Source organism: Pseudophryne corroboree, chromosome 1, assembly GCF_028390025.1.
Source record: "Pseudophryne corroboree isolate aPseCor3 chromosome 1, aPseCor3.hap2, whole genome shotgun sequence".
NCBI classification, from domain to species: Eukaryota; Metazoa; Chordata; class Amphibia; order Anura; family Myobatrachidae; genus Pseudophryne; species Pseudophryne corroboree.
In genome coordinates this window covers 692241758-692263209 of record NC_086444.1, presented here as the reverse complement: position 1 = coordinate 692263209, position 21452 = coordinate 692241758, and the positions used below count along the sequence as shown (strand labels likewise).

The window sequence follows — 21452 nt, the reverse complement described above, 5'->3', positions numbered from 1 at the left end:
GGAACTTGGCCTAGGAAATACTATTTGTACATGGATATGTAATTGGCTGGATAACAGGGTACAAGGAGTAGTGGTTAATGGGATGTTCTCCAGCTGGGCACCAGTAGTCAGCGGAATACCACAAGGGTCCGTACTTGGCCCGCTATTAATGATCTAGGAATAGGCCTGAGAAGTACAGTGTCAATCTTTGCAGATGATACTAAACTGTGTAAGGTAATTAATTCAGAAATTGATGTGGAGTCTCTACAGAATGACTTATTTAAACTTGAAACCTGGGCGTCTAAATGGAGCATGAGGTTCAATATTGAAAAATGCAAAGTTATGCATTTTGGGATGAAAAACAAACTTGCATCCTACACACTTAATGCGGAAAATATAGGGGTAACTGTAGTGGAAAAAGATTTGGAGGTGCTCATAGATAATAGGCTTAATAACAGTACACAATGGGCCTAATTCAGAGTTGATCGCAGCAGCAAATTTGTTAGCAGTTGGGGAAAACCATGTGCACTGCGGGGGGGGGGGGGGGGGGGGGCAGATATAACGTGTGCAGAGAGAGTTAGATTTGGGTGGGGTGTGTTCAATCTGAAATCTAAATTGCAGTGTAAAAATAAAGCAGCCAGTATACCCTGCACAGACACAAGATAACCCACCCAAATCCAACTCTCTCTGCAAATGTTATATTTGCCACACCTGCAGTGCACATGGTTTTGCCCAACTGCTAACAAATTTCCTGCTGTGATCAACTCTGAATTACCCCCAATGTCAAAATGCAGTAAAGAAGGCAAGTAAAGTGCTTGCGTGCATAAAACGGGGTATTGAAACAAGGGACGAGGATGTAATCCTGCCGCTGTACAAATCATTGGTACGTCCACACCTGGAATATTGTGTTCAGTTTTGGGCACCACATTATAAAAAAAGATATCGGGAACTCGAAAGAGTTCAAAGGCGAGCTACTAAACTGATTAAAGGGTTAGAGACACTGGGGTATGAGGAAAGGCTTACTAGATTAAATATGTATACACTATTAAAGAGGCTACTAAGAGGAGACATTATTAATATCTTCAAATATGTAAAGGGTCATTACAAAGAATTACAGGAGTTTTGTTTATTAATAGAACTCTGTATAGGACACGTGGGCACTCACTGAGTCTAGAGGAGAGAAAATTCCTTACAAATTGTAGGAAAGGGTTCTTTACCGTAAGGGCAATAAAGATTTGGAACTCCCTGCCGGAGAAGGTAATAATGGCGGACTCTGTAAATGCATTTAAAACGGATTGGACAGTTTTCTAGCTGAAAAAAGTATCCAAGGCTATAGTATTTAATATATTGACATCAATATCTGGGAGTGGTATGAAATATAGTTGTCAATTGGTACTAAACCATTACTCCAGCTGGTGCATTATAACTGCTTAATACAGAATACAGGTTGAACCCGATGGGTATTTTGCCTCTTTTCAACCTCATTAACTATGTTACTATTAAAACACACTCAACACTTACCTATTTACTCACACATGTCACTAATGTTCCTTTAGTTCTAAAAAAATAAAATAAAACACAAATTAGCTTAGCTCTTTTTTTTGTTTATTTTATTTTTTATCTAATTTTTTTTAAATGCAATTGTAAAGCACTTGAAGTCCTATTGGGAGAAAAGTGCTATATAAATAACATTATTATAATAATTAATAATAATAATAAATCCTGACTGCGGAAAAGTTTCAGGCAGCTGTGATTACTCTTTGTAATATATACATGACTAATTGGGGTTTCTGTGCTATGGGGTACTAACAGTGGATAGCAAGCTGAAATTTCAGGTACAGGTTGAGTATCCCTTATCCAAAATGCTTGGGACCAGAGGTATTTTGGATATCGGATTTTTCCGTATTTTGGAATAATTGCATAACATAATGAGATATGATGGCGATGGTACCTAAATCTAAGCACAGAATGCATTTATGTTTCATATACACCATATACACACAGCATGAAGGTCATTTTAGCCAATATTTTTTGTAACTTTGTGCATTAAACAAAGTGTGTCTACATTCACACAATTCATTTATGTTTCATATACACCTTATACACACAGCCTGAAGGTAATTTAATACAATACTTTTAATAACTTTGTGTATTAAACAAAGTTTGTGTACATTGAGCCATCAGAAAACAAAGATTTCACTATCTCACTCTCACTCAAAAAAGTCCGTATTTCGGAATATTCCGTATTTCGGAATATTTGGATATGGGATACTCAACCTGTATTTCATTTTGTTATATGATTGTAATTGGGGTCATCACATTAATTAATATATGGCTGGCAATTGGGTTATCTCTGTGAATATATATAATTGGGGAGATTGTTTGTCAGAACTCTGCCATGTATATTGTCTGGCCTGCAGTACCTCTGGGCTGCCAGAGGTGCTGCTATTGTGTGTCTGGCCTGTAGTACCTCTGAGCAGCCAGAGGTGCTGCTGTCGTGTTCTGGCCTGCAGTACCTCTGGGCTGCCAGAGGTGCTGTTGGCTAAAGAGCAGTCCCAGCTGATCTAATCAGCTGGAACATGCTGCTCTCCTAATTACATTCTACAGCTGCAGCACATTGTTGTTAGGGAGGGGCCTTAAGCAGGGCCGTCTTTTCATATGGGCTCAATGGGCTCTTGCCCAAGGGCCCCAGGAGTATAAGGGCCCTAGGCTGATAGCTGAGGGTCTCTTCTTCCAGGGGTACCAGATTTTTGAAAATCGGCCCTGGGGAACCGGAGATATCCCCATCCAAGCCTGTTAATTGCTCTTCCCAGCCTGATATCTCGAGTTCTGTCTGACTTAGAGTTTTTCAGAGGGTATAATCCAAAATCTGGGACTCTCCCCTTTTGGTGGACGCTGGTAGCTTGTCTCTACTGTGCCCAGAACCAGAGATATCAGCCTTCAAGGAGCTGGTCCTTGCTCCAGCTCCACACTCCTAATATGCAGTTTTAGATTTTCGTTGGTGAATTGCTCTGGCTCCTGAACTCTGATCCCCAAGTCCCCAGAACCCCCTGAAAGGTGGAACTCTCTAGTATTTTTATCCCATTCAAAGCTAAGAAATATATTTTCAGGAACTTGAGGTATCTGCAGTCAAGCAAGCTGCCCTCCCACCGGAAAATTATAAATATTAAGCCCACGCCACTATCCACCCCTCCCCTACATATTAAACACCCCCTACCACCCTGGAAGTCATGTACCAGGGCTTCTTCATTCAGCCCAATGCCCCCTTCTACAGTTTATTCCCATCTGTGCATTAGAGTAATTAGCAGAAATTACTGCTCCAGGTCCTACATGCTGAGCGGAAGATAGGACACCCCCTACCGCCCGCGAGACATCAAAGCTGCCGCTGATAGCACCCCCCACCCCTACTGCTGGAGGATGGGTAGGGGGCCCAGTGCATTGCTGTGCCCAGGGGCCTTCACTGCTGTTAAGACGGCCCTTGCCTTAAGACTGCACACCTGTAGCTGCCAATGTGAGGTGCTACCTACTGAGACTTGTAGTTCTACAGAAAAAGGGGGGTGTTGTAGGTGCACTACAGTATCTCTAGCATTACTGATATCATACAGCTTAGCATATAATAAATAGTGGAGTTTGGTTATGTATTGATCAATGCATGTAGCTGCAGCCCCGCGGCAAGGGACTTCACTCTGCTGCAGTACCTAACACTATAGGGGGTCAACCTAGGGCACGGTACCCCCAAACCACCACAGCCAAGCGACTCCAGGGCATCACAGGGAATGATTATGTGTAGTGAGAAGGATAAGGAATAGGTGAGAAAAGGGTGTTATGGCATACTTGCCTACCTGACACTTTCCATGAGGGAGAAAATTCTCTGTTCCTGGACTTCCCTGGTAATGTATGATTGCCATCACCTGAGGTGAAACACCTTTCTTATCAATTAACTAGCTCACCACAGGTGATGGCAATCATACATTACCAGGAAAGTCCAGGAACAGAGCATTTGTCAGGTAGGCAAGTATGTGTTATGGGGTGAATTAATACAAGTGAAAAAGGTGTGACATGTATAATAAACAAACAGTGAAAGTGCCAAATTAAATGTAATGCTGCGATGCCCTGTTGTCACCCGGCCATGGCAGTCCAGAAGGCCCCTCACCCCAGAAGCCACCCCATTACTGACTTGTACCCCTTTTCCACTAACGAGCACGGGTCGCAGCCGGGAGCCTGACACGGGAGCTGCCCCCTGCTGCGACCCGTGCTCGGTCCCTTTCCCATTAGCAGTCACAACCCGGCAAATGCCGGGTTGGTGACGCTTCTAGTGACACGGCAGGGGCGGCGCAGGGAGATCACATGATCTCCCAGCGCCGCCTTCCCTATGCACTGTGAACGGGAGCCGTGTCACCTCGACACGGCTCCCGTTCACACTAGACAGCTAGCCGGGTTGAACACGTGTTCAACCCGGTTAGCTACCAGGGTAGGATTCCCGGATCACTTGATCCGGGTTTACCCTTTTCCACTTGCAAAAAACACGGGTAAATGCGCGCCCCCGTGCATTTACCCATGTTTTTTGAGCTAGTGGAAAAGGGGTATTATAGTATAGAATAATTGGACTTACCTAGAATTGTGCCATATACAAAAGTGCAGTCATGCTCGGTACCCTAGTGAAAATAAATTATTCTATACTATAAGTCAGTAATGGGGTGTCTCCTGAGGTGCGGGGCCTTCTGGACTGCCGTGGCCGGGTGACAGCAGGGTATCGCAGCATTACATTTAATAACTGTTTGTTTATTATACATGTCACACCCTTTTCACTTATATTAGAGCTGCAAAAATCTACTTTGTGCAGTCTGTGTGCAGCCCAGGACTTACTCCTACAGTGCGGTAAGAACAGGCTGATCGGGGCCGGAGTTGACATCAGACACCCTCCCTGAAAACGCTTGGGCATGCCTGCGTTTTTTTGGATACTCCCTGTAAACAGTCAGTTGCCACCTACAAACGGCCTCTTCCTGTCAGTCACCTTGCAAACACCTGTGCGATGTGAATTTTCGCACCATCCCGTCGCTGACTGGCAGTGCCCGTTGTTGTTGTTCGACGCGCCTGTGAATTGCAGTGCATATGCAGCGCAGTTAGGACCTGATCGCTTGCTGTGCGAAAATGCACAGCAGCGATCAGATCTGAATTACCCCCATTGTTCTGTCATATTTGCCTAATCTCCCAGAATGACTGAGAGACTCCTGAATTTTGGGGAGCTATGAGGGCTTGGTGACGCAAGTTGTGGTGCATTGTGTGACTGTGACCCTGCCCTATTCTGCACAATGGCATAAATTGAGGTATTATACAGTGTTGGGTGAGCACCAGGCCCACCCCCTCAACATCCCATCTGGAAAAAAAGTAAACAAGGATGTGTCCTCTTCACATATTAGAAGAACAGAGGCTAAGTCTGGTGAGAGACTGGTGCTCGGAGCTGTCATTACAGGCTCACCCAATACTGTACAAAACTGTGGGCTGGGCTTAATAATGTGTGCAGAAGGTAAGATACAATGGCCCTCATTCCGAGTTGATCGATTGCTAGCTACTTTTAGCAGCCGTGCAAACGCATAGACGCCGCCCACGGGGGAGTGTATTTTCACTTTGCAAGAGTGCTGACTCCTGTGCAGCCGAGCGGTACAAAAACATTTTGTGCAAAACAAGACCAGCCCTGTAGTTACTTATTCTGTGCGATGATTGCTGCGACAAAGGTCCCGGAATTGACGTCAGATACCCGCACTGCAAATGCCTGGATACGCCCGAGTTTTTCCAAACACACCCAGAAAACGGTCAGTTGACACCCATAGACTCCCACTTCCTGTCAATCTCCTTGCGATCGGCTGTGCGAATGGAATCGTCGCCAGAAGCAATGCAAAACAATGATGCTCTTTGTACCCGTAAGCTGCGCGTGCGCATTGCGGCCCGTATGCATGCGTAGTTTTGCCGTTTTTTTAATGATCGATACGCAGCGAACAACGGCAGCTAGCGATCAACTCGGTATGAGGGCCATTGTGTATGATGAGTGTTGTTTACTATATATATAGCAGACAATACTTCAATTACACACAACGTCAATTATACCACAACGTCAAGCTCCCTGGTTCAACAACAGTGTTAGTGAGCTCAAGAAAAGGGGGCGTAGACTGGAAAGACGATGGAGGAAGACTAACCTAGTGGATGACAAAATAAAACTAATAAAGCATAACGAAGAATATTAATTGACAATCACCCATAAGAAATCACAGTTCCTGTCAAATGAGATCACGGCAGCAAACAATAGGCCAGCTCAACTTTTCCGCACAGTGGAGATGCTTTGCAAGCCAGCATGCCTGCAGACTGATGAAACCCTCTCCCAGGCAAGATGCAATGAGTTTGCAAACTTCTTTGCAGATAAAATATCCACCATCCGGGCTGGAATCTCCACAGTGCCAAACTACAAAGCCTGGCAATATAAGCCACCTGCCTTCATGGACCAGCTTTAACCCAGTGGATGTAACGGACATTGCTGAAATTGCTCGGATTTTGCATCCCACCACCTGTGATCTGGACCCTGCCTCAACCAAGCTTCTAATAGGTTGTATGGATATAATTGGTCCTGTCTTTGCAAAAATTGTTCAATGCTCTTTGCAGACAGGCATTTTTCCTGGACCCCTAAAGGTAGCAATTGTTAGACCTCTTCTTAAAAAACCTAATTCAGATCCCGACTGCATGACCAACTACAGACCGGTATCAAACCTTCCTTTTCTAGGAAAGGTTATTGAGAAAGTGGTTGCAAATCAACTGGAAACCCGCCTGACAACCCATGATATCTATGATCCATTCCAATCAGGATTCAGGAGAAGACATATCACTGAAACAGCCCTGGTGTGTGTGTTAAATGATCTTCTGATGGCAAGAGACAGAGGTGACTGTTCAATATTAATCCTTCTGGATCTCTCTGCAGCATTTGATACCGTGGACCATGGGCTTCTAATTGAGCGACTGATAGATTTTTGTGGACTGGATGGCACAGTCCAAGCTGGTTCAAATAATTTCTCACAGGCAGGTCACAGAGAGTATCGTCTGGATTATACTCATCACTATCAGTGCCATTGCCATGTGGTGTCCCACAAGGTTCTATACTATACCCCATGCTTTTTGCAGTATACCTGCTCCCGCTGGGTGAATAATCAGGTGCCATGGGCTGGTCTACCACTGCTATGCAGATGATACACAACTGTACTTGTCCTTTGCTCCGGGCACTGATAACCCAATAGCAACCCTAAATGGCTGTCTAGCTGATCTCCAGGCGTGGATGAGTGCCAGTTGGCTGCGACTGAACCCGGATAAAACAGAGGTCCTTATGATAGGACCGCAACATCAAAGGACAAGACTGCAGCATAGCCAACCAACTGGACTTACACTCTGGGATTCAGAATTACAAACCATTGATCGTGTGCGGAAGCTTGGCGTTGTCCTGGATGGTGGCTTGACACTTAAACATCAGATATCAGCCACAATCAAATCCTCATTCTTTCACCTGAGGAACATAGCCAGAATCAAGCACTTAATTCCCTCAGATGATCTGCCAAAAGTCATCCATGCATTTGTATCATCTCGATTAGACTACTGTAATGCCCTCTACCTTGGTCTCCCAGCAAAAGAATTGCACCGCTTACAGCTGGTGCAAAGCACAGCTGCCAGGCTGTTAACCGACCAGCCACGTTCTAGCCACATAACACCCATACTCTACTCCCTTCACTGGCTGCCTGTAAGATGGCGAATCATCTTCAAGATTGACTTACTGAGTTTCAAAGCATTACATGACCAGGGCCCAAGGTACCTGAAGCAGCTTCTGACCCCATACTGCCCCACTCGATTACTGCGATCTGTAGATGAAGGACTTTTAGCAGTACCTAGAATCTCCTGTAATTCATCTGGGGGTCGAGCTTTTAGTCATGAGGCTCCGACTCTATGGGACTCACTTCACCGCACAGTGCGAGAGGCCCCAACTATAGAATCCTTCAAAAGTAGACTCAAGACTTTCCTGTTTACTCAAGCATTCCCATAATTGTCCCTGTAATATCTCCATGCTTCTGTATTTTATGAAAAGCTGTTCTGTACTTCATTATTTTCTGTACTATATTATGCTATGTAGCTGTTAAGCGCCTTGAGTCCTATTGGAGAAAGAACGCTATATAAATAAAATTATTATTATTATTATTATTATTATTATTATTAATTATTGTACCTCTAGCAAACATTGCATCTCCCATTTGCAATTTTCTGTTTAAACAGTTCAACATATGTGGCCCCCTGAAAGTGGATTGTGACATCGCAAGTGCCAGCATGCCCCTGTGTGATCTAGAGGCATGCAGCATACAGCTGTGGCAGTACAGATCCCAGCCTGCCCTTTTATATTGAGACAGACCAGCAGGTCACAGTTTAAGAGTTTAACAGAGGGTTAATGCAGCCCACATCTAAAACAATGTATCTAGGTAGCCTGTGGTCTCCTACCTGATTGGCTGCCTGCAGAGAGAGAATGGAACCTTGCCCTAGACAGGACAGGAGAGTAGCTCCTGCTTTGCTAGGAAAAAGTGTGCTGAAGTGTGTGCAAGTGGTACACCGTGAGGAGAAAAGTGCAACTGGGACTAAGAGGTGAGCGGCCATATTACTAGCCCACACAGCTACCAGAGAGGAATCCCAAGGGAAAGAGCAGCCCTGCATTTAAGAGTGAGACTGCAGCAGCAGCATGAGAAAACCTCACTGTGAAACAGCTAATGCTGCTTTCAGATCGCAAATGCCGGATCCTACCCGGTAAGAGAAACGTGTCCTTACCGGGTGGGATTCGGCATTTGCTCTCCTCTGCTGGCTTTCCGACCCGGCAATATACCGGGTCGGTTGCCATAGCAGCGTGGGGGCGTAGCAGCAGCAGGGGCGGGGGTGGAGGCGGCGCTGGGAGATGAGCTCATCTCCTGCGCCGCCTCTCCCTATGCTGTGAATGGGAGACGTGTCGCGTTGAAACGGCTCCCATTCACACTACACCTGACCCGGTATTCAACCCGGTAATAACTAGTGATGTGCACCGGACATTTTTCGGGTTTTGTGTTTTGGTTTTGGATTCGGTTCCGCGGCCGTGTTTTGGATTCGGACGCGTTTTGGCAAAACCTCCCTGAAAATTTTTTGTCGGATTCGGGTGTGTTTTGGATTCGGGTGTTTTTTTACAGAAACCCCTCAAAAACAGCTTAAATCATAGAATTTGGGGGTCATTTTGATCCCATAGTATTATTAACCTCAATAACCATAATTTCCACTCATTTTCAGTCTATTCTGAACACCTCACACCTCACAATATTATTTTTAGTCCTAAAATTTGCACCGAGGTCGCTGGATGACTAAGCTAAGTGACCCAAGTGGCCGACACAAACACCTGGCCCATCTAGGAGTGGCACTGCAGTGTCAGACAGGATGGCACTTCAAAAAAATAGTCCCCAAACAGCACATGATGCAAAGAAAAAAAGAGGCGCAATGAGGTAGCTGTGTGACTAAGCTAAGCGACCCAAGTGGCCGACACAAACACCTGGCCCATCTAGGAGTGGCACTGCAGTGTCAGACATGATGGCACTTCAAAAAAATAGTCCCCAAACAGCACATGATGCAAAGAAAAAAAGAGGTGCACCAAGGTCGCTGGATGGCTAAGCTAAGCGACACAAGTGGCCAACACAAACACCTGGCCCATCTAGGAGTGGCACTGCAGTGTCAGGCAGGATGGCACTTCAAAAAAATAGTCCCCAAACAGCACATGATGCAAAGAAAAATGAAAGAAGAAAGAGGTGCAAGATGGAATTGTCCTTGGGCCCTCCCACCCACCCTTATGTTGTATAAACAGGACATGCACACTTTAATAAACCCATCATTTCAGCGACAGGGTCTGCCACACAACTGTGACTGAAATGACTGGTTGGTTTGGGCCCCCACCAAAAAAGAAGTAATCAATCTCTCCTTGCACAAACTGGCTCTACAGAGGCAAGATGTCCACCTCCTCCTCATCATCCGATTCCTCACCCCTTTCACTGTGTACATCCCCCTCCTCACAGATTATTAATTCGTCCCCACTGGAATCCACCATCTCAGGTCCCTGTGTACTTTCTGGAGGCAATTGCTGGTGAATGTCTCCACGGAGGAATTAATTATAATTCATTTTGATGAACATCATCTTCTCCACATTTTCTGGAAGTAACCTCGTACGCCGATTGCTGACAAGGTGAACGGCTGCACTAAACATTCTTTCGGAATACACACTGGAGGGTGGGCAACTTAGGTAAAATAAAGCCAGTTTCTGCAAGGGCCTCCAAATTGCCTTTTTTTCCTGCCAGTATACGTACGGACTGTCTGACGTGCCTACTTGGATGCGGTCACTCATATAATCCTCCACCATTCTTTCAATGGTGAGAGAATCATATGCAGTGACAGTAGACGACATGTCAGTAATCGTTGGCAGGTCCTTCAGTCCAGACCAGATGTCAGCACTCGCTCCAGACTGCCCTGCATCATCGCCAGCGGGTGGGCTCGGAATTCTTAGCCTTTTCCTCGCACCCCCAGTTGCGGGAGAATGTGAAGGAGGAGCTGTTGACAGGTCACGTTCCGCTTGACTTGACAATTTTCTCACCAGCAGGTCTTTGAACCTCTGCAGACTTGTGTCTGCCGGAAAGAGAGATCCAACGTAGGTTTTAAATCTAGGATCGAGCACGGTGGCCAAAATGTAGTGCTCTGATTTCAACAGATTGACCACCCGTGAATCCTGGTTAAGCGAATTAAGGGCTCCATCCACAAGTCCCACATGCCTAGTGGAATCGCTCTGTTTTAGCTCCTCCTTCAATGTCTCCAGCTTCTTCTGCAAAAGCCTGATGAGGGGAATGACCTGACTCAGGCTGGCAGTGTCTGAACTGACTTCACGTGTGGCAAGTTCAAAGGGTTGCAGAACCTTGCACAACGTTGAAATCATTCTCCACTGCGCTTGAGTCAGGTGCATTTCCCCTCCTTTGCCTATATCGTAGGCAGATGTATAGGCTTGAATGGCCTTTTGCTGCTCCTCCATCCTCTGAAGCATATAGAGGGTTGAATTCCACCTCGTTACCACCTCTTGCTTCAGATGATGGCAGGGCAGGTTCAGGACTGTTTGCTGGTGTTCCAGTCTTCGGCACACAGTGGCTGAATGCCGAAAGTGGCCCGCAATTCTTTGGGCCACCGACAGCATCTCTTGCACGCCCGTCATTTTTTAAATATTTCTGCACCACCAAATTCAATGTATGTGCAAAACATGGGACGTGCTGGAATTTGCCCAGATGTAATGCACGCACAATATTGCTGGCGTTGTCCGATGTCACAAATCCCCAGGAGAGTCCATTATGGGGTAAGCCATTCTGCGATGATGTTCCTCAGTTTCCGTAAGAGGTTGTCAGCTGTGTGCCTCTTCTGGAAAGCGGTGATACAAAGCGTAGCCTGCCTAGGAACGAGTTGGCGTTTGCGAGATGCTGCTACTGGTGCCACCGCTGCTGTTCTTGCTGCGGGAGGCAATACATCTACCCAGTGGGCTGTCACAGTCATATAGTCCTTAGTCTGCCCTGCTCCACTTGTCCACATGTCCGTGGTTAAGTGGACATTGGGTACAACTGCATTTTTTAGGACACTGGGGACTCTTTTTCTGAGGTCTGTGTACATTTTCGGTATCGCCTGCCTAGAGAAATGGAACCTAGATGGTATTTGGTACCGGGGACACAGTACCTCAATCAAGTCTGTAGTTGCCTGTGAATTAACGGTGGATAACGGAAACACGTTTCTCACTGCCCAGGCTGCCAAGGCCTGAGTTATCCGCTTTGCAGCAGGATGACTGCTGTGATATTTCATCTTCCTCGCAAACGACTGTTGGACAGTCAATTGCTAACTGGAAGTAGTACAAGTGGTCTTCCGACTTCCACTCTGGGATGACGATCGACTCCCAGCAGCAACAACAGCAGCGCCAGCAGCAGTAGGCGTTACACTCAAGGATGCATCGGAGGAATCCCAGGCAGGAGAGGACTCGTCAGACTTGACAGTGACATGGCCTGCAGGACTTTTGGCTTTCCTGTGTAAGGAGGAAATTGACACTGAGGGAGTTGGTGGTGTGGTTTTCAGGAGCTTGGTTACAAGAGGAAGGGATTTAGTGGTCAGTGGACTGCTTCCGCTGTCATCCAAAGTTTTTGAACTTGTCACTGACTTATGATGAATGCGCTGCAGGTGACGTATAAGGGAGGATGATCCGAGGTTGTTAACGTCCTTACCCCTACTTACTACAGCTTGACAAAGGCAACACACGGCTTGACACCTGTTGTCCGCATTTGTGTTAAAATAATTCCACACCGAAGAGGTGATTTTTTTTGTAATTTGACCAGGTATGTCAATGGCCATATTCTTCCCACGGACAACAGGTGTCTCCCCGGGTGCCTGACTTAAACAAACCACCTCACCATCAGAATCCTTCTTGTCAATTTCCTCCTCAGCGCCAGTAACACCCACATCCTCATCCTGGTGTACTTCAACAGTGACATCTTCAATTTGACTATCAGGAACTGGACATCGGGTGCTCCTTCCAGCACTTGCAGGGGGCGTGCAAATGGTGGAAGGCGCCACCTCTTCCCGTCCAGTGTTGGGAAGGTCAGGCATCGCAGCCGACACAATTGGACTCTCCTTGGGGATTTGTGATTTAGAAGAACGCACAGTTCTTTGCTGTGCTTTTGCCAGCTTAAGTCTTTTCATTTTTCTAGCGAGAGGATGAGTGCTTCCATCCTCATGTGAAGCTGAACCACTAGCCATGAACATAGGCCAGGGCCTCAGCCGTTCCTTGCCACTCCGTGTCGTAAATGGCATATTGGCAAGTTTACGCTTCTCCTCAGACGCTTTTAATTTTGATTTTTGGGTCATTTTACTGAACTTTTGTGTTTTGGATTTTACATGCTCTCTACTATGACATTGGGCATCGGCCTTGGCAGACGACGTTGATGGCATTTCATCGTCTCGGCCATGACTAGTGGCAGCAGTTTCAGCACGAGGTGGAAGTTGTTCTTGATCTTTCCCTATTTTACCCTCCACATTTTTGTTCTCCATTTTTTAATGTGTGGAATTATATGCCAGTATCAATAGCAATGGCCTACTACTATATATACTGCGCACAACTGAAATGCATCACAGGTATGGATGGATAGTATACTTGACGACACAGAGGTAGGTAGAGCAGTGGCCTACTGTACCGTACTGCTATATATTATATATTGGTGGTCAGCAAACTGTGCAAAACTGAAATGCACCACAGGTATGGATGGATAGTATACTTGACGACACAGAGGTATGTAGAGCGGTGGCCTACTGTACCGTACTGCTATATATTATATACTGGTGGTCAGCAAACTGTGCAAAACTGAAATGCACCACAGGTATGGATGGATAGTATACTTGACGACACAGAGGTAGGTAGAGCAGTGGCCTTCTGTACCGTACTCCTATATATTATATACTGGTGGTCAGCAAAATTATGCACTGTACTCCTACTATATACTACAATGCAGCACAGATATGGAGCGTTTTTCAGGCAAAGAACGTATAATACTGGTGGTCACTGGTCAGCAAAACTCTGCACTGTACTCCTCCTATATAATACTGCTGGTCCCCAGTCCCCACAATAAAGCAGTGTGAGCACAGATATATGCAGCACACTGAGCACAGATATGGAGCGTTTTTCAGGCAGAGAACGTATAATACTGGTGGTCACTGGTCAGCAAAACTCTGCACTGTACTCCTCCTATAATACTGCTGGTCCCCAGTCCCCACAATAAAGCAGTGTGAGCACAGATATATGCAGCACACTGAGCACAGATATGGAGCGTTTGTCAGGCAGAGAACGTATAATACTGGTGGTCACTGGTCAGCAAAAGTCTGCACTGTACTCCTCCTATATAATACTGCTGGTCCCCAGTCCCCACAATAAAGCAGTGTGAGCACAGATATATGCAGCACACTGAGCACAGATATGGAGCGTTTTTCAGGCAGAGAACGTATAATACTGGTGGTCACTGGTCAGCAAAACTCTGCACTGTACTCCTCCTATAATACTGCTGGTCCCCAGAATAAAGATATTTGCAGCCCCCTGAAAGTTCTAAAACAAAGTGAGAGGACGCCAGCCATATCCTCTCACTATCATTTCCAATGCACGAGTGAAAAATGGCGGCGACGCATGGCTCCTTATATAGAATCCGAATCTCGCGAGAATCCGACAGCGGGATGATGACGTTCGGGCGCGCTCGGGTTAACCGAGCAATACTGGAGTATCCGAGTATGCCTCGGACCCGTGTAAAATGGGTGAAGTTCGGGGGGGTTCGGATTCCGAGGAACCGAACCCGCTCATCACTAGTAATAACCCTTCTTTTTAACCGGGTTGAATTACCGGGTCAGGCGACCCGCTAATTCGGCAAAGGCGCTTTCACATCGCACACTGACCCGTTTCAACACGGCAATATGCTGTGTCGATACCGGGTTATTTGTGCGATGTGAAAGGGGTATTATAGAGTTCAGCAGCACAGGCAGATATAAGAAGGGAAGCCCTGCAGGTAAGAGGGTTCATGGCAGCCAAGGGAGGTCCAATTTTGGGAAGTAGTTATCCCTAACATGGGTTACAGCATCAGTGAGCCCAGTACCAGCATCAGCCCTGTAGCCCAGAGGGGAGAGCCCAATAGCCACATAGCACACATAGCCTACAGTTAAAACACAGTTTTGCAAGAGCCAGCCTGCATGCCAGCAGAGAAGTAAGCCTGTCTAGGGAACCAGCCCTGTATTAAGAACGCAGTCTGCCTTAAAGACATTATTGCACTTAAAGACACAGTTACAGTTAAAGTCACAGCCTCATGAAGAAGAAAGCAGCCCCGTGACTCACAGCGAAGCGGAGGCCCAGGCAACTGCTCAGTGACTGCCAAAGTATGCCAGATCGAGACCGGGTGTAAATGGAAGGACAGCATTCTTCAGCTGTGAGTAACAGATATGCCCCGTACCTTGGTCCATTTAAGGGAACGCCTTTAGCCGGTATAACTTATCCTCTTTATGTAACGGAGTCCTCCCATCTTTGCTCGTAGTGAGAGACAATGGGGGTCATTCCGAGTTGTTTGCTCGGTATTTTTTTCTCGCAACGGAGCGATTAGTCGCTAATGCGCATGCGCAATGCCCGCAGTGCGACTGCGCCAAGTAAATTTGCTATGCAGTTAGGTATTTTACTCACGGCATTACGAGGTTTTTTCTTCGTTATGGTGATCGTAATGTGATTGACAGGAAGTGGGTGTTTCTGGGCGGAAACAGGCCGTTTTATGGGTGTGTGCGAAAAAACGCTACCGTTTCTGGGAAAAATGCGGGAGTGGCTGGAGAAACGGAGGAGTGTCTGGGCGAACGCTGGGTGTGTTTGTGACGTCAAACCAGGAACGACAAGCAGTGAAATGATCGCAGATGCCGAGTAAGTGTGGAGCTACTCAGAAACTGCTAAGAAGTGTCTATTCGCTATTTTGCTAATCTTTCGTTCGCAATTTTGATAAGCCAAGATTCACTCCCAGTAGGCGGCGGCTTAGCATGTGCAAAGCTGCTAAAAGCAGCTTGCGAGCGAACAACTCGGAATGAGGGCCAATATTTAACGTTGCTATCCAAGGGTCCATTGTACAGCGTATTACTTCATGCTATTCTGCCACTTCTTATTTGCATATTCCCGGAAAAGGAACATTTCTGCTATTTCTCCTTTGCCATTGTGGAGTGACATTGCCTAACTTTAATTGCTCATTTAGTGACCCTTTGTCAAATATCCTGTGCACAGGTAGAGGAGGAACATTTTTGCAGGACGTTAGTTTCATAACGGGTACCTGACACATATCAAGGTATATGGTTTGATTTATTGAATGTTATAATATTGCTGATGCATATTATTGAGGTGTTTTGATGTATTTATGATATTGAATGTGTTATGGTTCATTATTGTCGGAAATGCTAATGTGTTGAAAAGTACATTGTCATGTGGTGCGTATGCTTAGGAAACCCGTGATACAGTCTGTGCATGCTATTTAACCATTGTTATTTGCGATAGTGAATATCAGACTTGTATATTGCCTTAGTAAATGTTATCCCACATTATATCGTGATTTGCCATGGTCAATACTTAGGGTAGTGCTTCTTGCTAGTTCACTGCATGCTTTGTATGTATGTCATGATCTGTTGAAAAGTCTCTGATAAGTGTGTTGCTTAACTTCTGCCGACCATCTAATAAAAACTCATTCCTTTTGAGACGAGACCTCACTCAGCGTGTCTTCAAGTGTTCCCACAATTCTCACCTCTCTGCACCGGAGTGAAGTAACCGAAGTGGATCTCAAGGTAAACACACCTAACACATTACGTACCGGTGTGTGGGGGTACTTCACATGCTCTGTCTCCCCTCACTACCTTCGTGAGCATTCCAAACTGCAGGTGTAGTAAGCATCCATATTTCCATTGAGCTTCCATAATCCACTTTCTGCATAGACCTGCCAGCCAATTCTCCACCAATTGTGATGATATGGGGTAATTAGCTTAGTAAAGAGGTGTATTGGTGCTGTGCCTAAGTGTTAAATTAGGATCCGAAGACAGCTTTTCTAGTGAATAAATGAAATAATAAAGCTTTCCTGGCAGCTTACAAATTAACAGAAAATAACAAACAGCCTAGCCCCCATTCAGGGCAGTGACTTACATCTTCACCCATGACTATCCTTGGGCAGCTAGTCTGCAAACAACGTCTCTAACAGTCTTTCCATTCCTGTCTCTCACAGGTAAATTACAGGCTCCTGCCTGGTTTGGCTTCCACAGCTGCTCACATATACAGTATCACACGCTAGCCTGCTTCCTTGCAGGTACTACAGGCTCCTGCCTGGCTTGGCTGGCTGCCAGAACTTCCCAAGTGCAGAGGTTTATAGATCTACCTGCATCTTCCAGGTCTGGTATGTTTCACTCTGACTGCAGCACCACCAGGACTGTCTGGCTGTGTCCACCAGCAGCCTCGTCTGGGCTCTGTACAAAGGGTAGCCTTTAGGTTTATTTTCACACCCCTTTCTTCTGTGTGTGTGTGTGGAGATGTGCCCTGTATTACAGGGCACATCGAGGCACCAGAGTGCAGGACACAGCGGTGGACAGCACTGGGGCAGTGTGCCTGTCCCCAGCCCTGGTGGGGCTGCAGCGGTGGATACATTTAAAGATTGGAACGCGGCGAGCCAATCAGCGCTTACTGTGTCATAGGTCCCGCCCCTGGCATCTGACGTCAGCCGCCGCTGGGACCTTGAGCAGAGAAGATGCTGCAGAAAAATGGCAGAAGAAGAACTCAGGCGGTGCCAGAAGGAAGAGGAAGAAGAAGGCCACACAGAAGAGTGGTGAAGACTCCGGCTGGAAGAAGAATCATCGCGGGTGCAGAAGAAGACGGTGGCCGTGGCAAGAAGAGCTCCAGTGGCCACTGAAGAGGCCGGAAGACACCGGCAACAAGGAGGAAGGTGTCCAGAGGTGGCTGGATGCGGAACGACAGTGGCGGCACCGCTGGCAGGACGGGTCAGCGGCAGAAGGGGGTGCCAATGAACATCAGGACCAGGTGAGGCCTCAGTGAGGCTCATCCGTACCACTCTCCTCCCTAGACAACCAGGGTGCAGGTATCAGACCTGAGGGGTAAGTTCAGGCACTAGGCCTGTGCGCAGTTAGTAGTATTGGCTGCATATGACTTGGTGGTTTGGGCATTAGGCCCAAGCCACTATATTGGGCTTGAGAGGTGGTCATTAGGCCCAAAATATATTAGGAGCACCCCAATAAGAGTGATCTGAGCATTAGGCCCAGATCCCTCCAACCGGTCGCATGTTAGGTGGGCAGTAGGCCCGTGGATAATTGTCAGGTCCCTGACCCGTGGTTAATTAGGGGGCACCAGGCCCTGGTGAATAAGGGTGGTACTGGGCACTAGGCCCAGGCCACTCCAACGTGCACATATAGGCAGGCCCAAAGGCCTGAGCCCCATAATGTTCTGGCCAGTAGGCTCAATTAAGCAGCGTAAGGGGAAGTGGGCAGGTTGTGCGGCACCCACTCCCCAGTATTCTAAAGTAAGTTTTGCGCTTGTGTGGAGGAGCGGTCCAGCTCCACACATGTAGCCACAACAGCTCCGAATTGATCGGTAGGGATTGATGTACTAACAACAGATAGGAATTTAAAGGCACAGCACCATTGTATATTCTTGTACTGTACTGTGTTATTGGATTGTTGTTTCCGTGCAGGGCAAAGGTTGTTTATAGTCTTTGCATAGAGTTTGTGTTGCACCACATACACCTGAGCTAGTTTGAGGGCTCTATTAATGAAGCTAGTGTAGTGGACGCACACTATGTTAGCTATCGGCCCTGCACAGCTGTTGTTTCTTTTTGCCTCCTTACAGGGACTTGTAAGTGGAGAAGATCAGATTACAAGTTCGGCAACGGTGAGCATCATCTGTGTCTGTCTATCCCTGTGTCCGTGTGTCCCCGGAGCGCCGGTTCAGTGGACCTTGCTCGGTTGTGCAAGGTCCAGGGTACACCTCAGCATGAGAGCACTGTTAGGTGAAGATTTGGTGGCTGAGGCTTTATGCTGATGATGATTTTCACCTAACCGGTGAAGGTCGCCGCCACCCCTGGAGTATCCTCTTTTCCTTTGGAAAATAGTTGACACTCCTTCATTGATTTCCTTTCCTTCCTAGCTCGTCCAACGTCTATTTCTGGAAGGGGATCGCTGTGTCCAGGTTCCAGTGAAGATTCCAGGTCAATTGAGGTTTCCGTGACCTGAAGGTGAAAGTGCGGTGCGAAGTAAGCAGTGAGACTACACCTGCACGGCAGCAGGCACTGCACCCACACCCCTCTCACATGTGGGTGGATCCCTCCAGTCACACACAATCTCACCTTTTTCCAGCATAATCTGTGCTGATACTACCACAATATATGTCAGATACAGTTTTGGTGTTAACTAGGTACAATGTTTCTGTAAGGGTGAACCTTTCATTTTGTGTAGAACTCTCAGTGTCCTTATGTACTCCCTCTTAGTTGGACCAGAGGATGGATGGATAGGAACAAGTCTTCTTACAATGATATCTATAATGAGATCCTTGCACCAGAGATACCCAAGAGCAGTGCCAGATTAAGGTCCTTATGGGCCTGGAGATGAAATTCATGAAGGGCCTATTGTGTGCCGCCACAAGGGGTGTGACCAGCATGGTGGGGCTTCGGCTACTGATATGGGGGTGTGGTCTGTTCCATGGGGTGTGGCTAGCATTATGGAGGGAATAGCTACCCACCTACCTTCAACCACTTCAATCTCCTTCCCCTCTTTGCTTATATGATGCATACACCACCTGTTATATTATTTGTGTAGAAGTGTGTGTCCAAATGTGCAAGGACTGAGACACCCACTATCAGCAGCTATAGACATAGGGGGTAATTCAGACCTGATCGCTAGGCTGCGTTTTCTCACAGCCTGAGATCAGGTCCGAACTGCACATGCGTATGCACCGCAATGCGCAGGCCCGTCGGATGCTTGCACCGGGCATCGGTGCATAGCGTCGGGATGGTGCAAAAAAAACAATAGCACGGGCGAACGCAGGTAGAGGGCATTTGTGGGTGGCAACTGTCCGTTTTCTGGGAGCGTCTGGGAAAACACAGGCGTGTCCAAGCATTTTCAGAGAGGCTGTCTGACGTCAATTCCGGTCCCGGACAGGCTGAAGTGATCGCAGTTCCTGAGTAGGTCCTGGGCTGCAAAGAGATTGCACAAAATCTGTTTGTGCAGCTCTGCTACACATGCGTTCGCACACTTGCACAGCTCAAATACACACCCCCTGTAGGCAGCGACTATCTGATCACATGACAGCAAAAATCGTTGCCCAGTGATCAGACCTTAATTAGACCCATAGTCCTTAAACACCACCATCGGTTGCACCACGGAAATCGGAGTATGGCCTCATGTGTGAATGTTAAGAATCTATGCATGGAAACAATTTGCAACATGCCAGCCATGCTCTCATAATACCCCCATGAGACACACTATTTGTATGTGCATTAATAGTCACCTCCCAATCACTGTGCAGGAACACCCATCACTCTTCCAAGACATCTCTGTTACTGCGCATCTCAATCACAACTGTGCCTTTGTGCTTATACACTTTCGCGCAGTAAACACATGAACAGTTTTCTGAATCAGTGTGAAAGAATTATAAAAAATAATTTGCTACAGTACAACACACATATTGCACATATAAAAATAAATAAATACAATCAATAATTTCAGAAGATTAGTTTCAGTATGATATACAGCTCACATCTATAAACCTTATAAAAATTAAAAAGTAATCCAATATTAAATAGTACAAAAAAAAGAATAATTATTAATACTATTTTATTATAGTATAAATGTGATGATGAACCAGAGCAAATACGAAATAAATTCCAGAACTATGTGGCCTAAAACTGCTGAAGTACTGAAATCTTTTTCAGTACGAAATGTGATGGACTTTTTCATTTTAAACAAAACTATCGAGATCCGGTTACGTTAAAAACCCCTCTCCTCTTGGCCAGTCAGATTATGGCCACAATTGCAATGGTGTATAATATGATTACTAGAGCTGCCGCCACATCATGCAGTGTAAGGGACAGAGCAGAGCTGCTGCACATGCCCAGTGGTAGCAGCTTCTTCTACAAAGTTTTCGTGTGTTGATCTGAGCCCTCAATCAGTGCTCTGGACCAGAAAGAAACAGGCGCCTTACCACGAGGTGGAAGAATGTGCTAAAAAAGGGCATTTCTGTCTCCTACTGATTCTTTGTGTATTTATTTATTTATTATAGGATGTTTAACTTTTCCAGACCACTTATTTTATTTATATTAGTTAAATATGGGCCTAATTCAGACTTGGAAGCTCCTTTGCGATTTTGCAGAGGGCTGCGATCAGATAGCCGCCGCCCATAGAGAGTAAAAACTCGCCAAATGCAAGTGTGCGAATGCATGTGTATGCCATGCGGAAACTTTGCCAGACAGCGGAAATCTGCAAATCTATTCGCAACTCACTCACCATCAAATGATTTTTCCAGTCTGTGCGCAGCACAGGACTTACTCGTTCATTGCGAGAGAATCAGGCTGATCGGGGCCGGAGCTGACATCACACACCCATCATGAAAACGCTTGGGAACGCCTATGGTTTTCCTGACACACCCAGAAAATGGGCAGTTACCACCCACAAATGTCCACTTCCTGTCAATCACCTTGCATACGCATATCCATACACATACTTATATATATATATATATATACATACACACATACACACTGTGTAATATATGAATATATATATTGCATAAGATATATATATATATATATATACAGTGTATATATATATATATA

The 21452-nt window shown here is 46.2% G+C and overlaps 1 protein-coding gene across 2 annotated transcripts in view; it reads right to left on the bottom strand.

The window, feature by feature from the left end:
• The window catches only part of LINGO3 (leucine rich repeat and Ig domain containing 3), a 143507-nt gene that overhangs the window by 42847 nt on the left and 79208 nt on the right, over window positions 1-21452 (bottom strand). Inside the window, exon 2 of one of the 2 annotated variants that reach the window (XM_063914778.1) lies at window positions 1501-1537. The exons of the other annotated variant lie outside the window; for it this stretch is intronic. The gene's annotated coding sequence lies outside the window, so the exon portion shown is untranslated. The remainder of the gene's footprint in view (window positions 1-1500; window positions 1538-21452) is intronic. 2 annotated transcript variants of the gene reach the window in all.